This window comes from Chiloscyllium plagiosum, unplaced genomic scaffold, assembly GCF_037043375.1.
Source record: "Chiloscyllium plagiosum isolate Xiang-an unplaced genomic scaffold, Cpla_swu_hap1 HiC_scaffold_44, whole genome shotgun sequence".
Taxonomy (NCBI): domain Eukaryota; kingdom Metazoa; phylum Chordata; class Chondrichthyes; order Orectolobiformes; family Hemiscylliidae; genus Chiloscyllium; species Chiloscyllium plagiosum.
The window spans coordinates 2,237,512-2,240,487 of NW_028270182.1; positions in this window are offsets into that span (position 1 = coordinate 2,237,512).

Genomic DNA, 2,976 nt, shown 5'->3' on the forward strand with positions numbered 1-2,976 from the left:
TACAGAGATAGGGAGGGGGTGTAGGGGCTGGAGGGGTTACAGAGATAGGGAGAGGGTGTAGGGGCTGGAGGAGGTTACAGAGATAGGGAGGGGGTGTCAGGGCTGGAGGGGGTTACAGAGATGGAGAGAGTATAAGGGCTGGAGGGGATTACTGAGATAGGGAGGGGTGTAGGGGATGGAGGGGGTTACAGAGATAGGGAGGGGTGTAGGGGCTGGAGGGGGTTACAGAGATAGGGAGGGGGTGTAGGGACTGGAGGGGGTTACAGAGATAGGGAGGGGTTGTAGGGTCTGGAGAGGGTTACAGAGACAGGGAGGGGGTGAAGGGGCTGGAGGGAGCTACAGAGATAGGGAGGGGGTGTAGGGGCTGGAGGGGGTTACAGAGATAGGGAGAGGGTGTAGGGACTGGAGGGGGTTACAGAGATAGGGAGGGGTGTAGGGGCTGGCGGGGGTTACAGAGATAGGGATGGGGTGTAGGGACTGGAGGGGGTTCCAGAGATAGGGAGGGGGTGTAGGGGCTGGAGGGGGTTACAGAGATAGAGATGGGGTGTAGGGACTGGAGGGGGTTCCAGAGATAGGTAGGGGGTGTAGGGGCTGGAGCGGGTTACAGAGAGAGGGAATTGGTGTAGGGGGTTACAGAGATAGGGAGGGGGTGTAGGGGCTGGAGGGGGTTACAGAGATAGGGAGGGGTGTAGGGGCTGGCGGGGTTTACAGAGATAGGGATGGGGTGTAGGGACTGGAGGGGGTTCCAGAGATAGGTAGGGGGTGTAGGGGCTGGAGCGGGTTACAGAGATAGGGAGAGGGTGTAGGGGCTGGAGGGGGTTACAGAGAGAGGTAGGGGGTGTAGGGGCTGGAGGGGGTTACAGAGAGAGGGATGGGGTGTAGGGTGTTACAGAGATAGGGAGGGGGTGTAGGGGATGAAGGGGGTTACAGAGATAGGGTGGGCGTGTAGGTGCCGGAGGTGGTTACAGAGATAGGGAGGGGGTGTAGGGGATAGAGGGGGTTACAGAGATAGGGAGGGGGTATAGGGGATGGAGGGGGTTATGGAGATAGGGAGGGGGTGTAGGGGATGGAGGGGGTTACAGAGATAGCGAGGGGGTGTAGGGGCCGGAGGGGGTTACAGAGATAGGGAGGGGGTGTAGGGGCTGGAGGGGGTTACAGAGATAGGGAGGGGGTTACAGAGATCGGGAGGGGATGTAGGGGATGGAGGGGGTTACGGAGATAGGGAGGGGGTGTACGGGCTGCAGGCAATGACAGAGATAGGGAGGGGTTGTAGGGGCTGGAGGGGGTTACAGAGATTGGGAGGGGGTATAGGGGATGGAGGGGGTTAAAGAGATAGGGAGGGATGTAGGTGATGGAGGGGGTTACAGAGATAGGGAGGGGGTGTAGGGGCTGAAGGGGGTTACAGTGATAGGGAGGGGGTGTAGGGGCTGGAGGGGGTTACAGAGATAGGGAGGGGGTGTAGGGGATGGAGGGGGTTATAGTGATAGGGAGGGGGTGTAGGGGCTGGAGGGGGTTACAGAGATAGGGAGGGGGTGTAGGGGATGGAGGGGGTTACAGTGATAGGGAGGGGGTGTAGGGGATCGAGGGGGTTATAGAGATAGAGAGGGGGTGTAAGGCCTGGATGGGGTTACAGAGATAGGGAGGGGCTGTGGGGGATCGAGGGAGATACAGAGGTAGGGAAGGGGTGGAGGGGATGGAGGGGGTTACACGGTGGGACATGGGGTAGTTTGTAAACTTGGATGAGATATTTAAAGTGCCTATAAGAGCAGGGCAGAGGCTGGGAATCCTGCAGCGAGTAACTCCCCTCCTGACTCCCCCCAGAGCCTCTCCCACCATCTACAAGGCACAGGTCAGGAGGGTGAGGGAATACTCCCCACGTGCCCCTGGATGGGGGCGGCACGGTGGCACAGTGGTTAGCACTGCTGCCTCACAGCACCAGGGACCCAGGTTCAATTCCTGCCTCAGGCGTCTGTCTGTGTGGAGTTTGCACATTCTCCCCGTATCTGTGTGGGTTTCCTCCGGGTGCTCCGGTTTCCTCCCACAGTCCAAAGATGTTCAGGTCAGGGTGGACTGGCCATGGGAAATTGCCCGTAGTGTTAGGTACATTTGTCAGGGGGAAATGTGTCTGGGTGGGTTACTCTTCGGAGGGTCGGTGTGGACTTGTTGGGCCGAAGGGCCTGTTTCCACACTGTAGGGAATCTAATCTAAAAAAACACTCAAGAAGCTCGACACCATCCAGGGACAAAGCAGCCCCCGCTTGATTGGCCCCACACCCACAAACATCCCCTCCCTCCCTTACCCACCGACGCTCAGTAGCAGCAGTGTGTACCAGCTACAAGATGCACTGCAGAAACTCACCAAAGACCCTCAGGCAGCACCTTCCAAGCCCACGGCCCCTTCCATCCAGAAGGACAAGGGGCAGCAGGTACATGGGAACCCCACCCCCTGCACGTTCCCCTCTGAGCCCCTCACCATCCTGACTTGGGAATATATCGCCGTTCCCTCAGTGTGGCTGGGTCAGAATCCTGGGATTCCCTCCCTCAGGGACACTGTGGGTCTACCCTCCAGCACATGGACTGCGGCGGGTCAAGAAGGCAGCTCACCCCCCACCTTCTCAAGGCGGGGGCGACTAGGGTCAGGGTGATAAATCCTGGGCCCGGCTCTTGTCCAGTAAATGAGAGAAAGCTTAGACTGCGTTTCTCGAGTTGGTGAGCAGAGGGTTACTTCAGCTGAGCAGTGTGGGTGTGGGTTCAGACCCAGGGGCTATCAGGTGGTTACAGAATCTCCTCAGCTCGTGACCTGGATCAGGTTGGTGTGGAGGGGTCCCATTGGTCCAGTGAGATCGATTTCCCCTCAAACCAGCAAGCATCGAATTCCAATATTGATCACTCTCTTAACAAAGGGATGATGTGGAGGAGCCGGTGTTGGACTGGGGTGGCCCAAATTAAAAATCACACAATGCCAGGTTACAGTCCA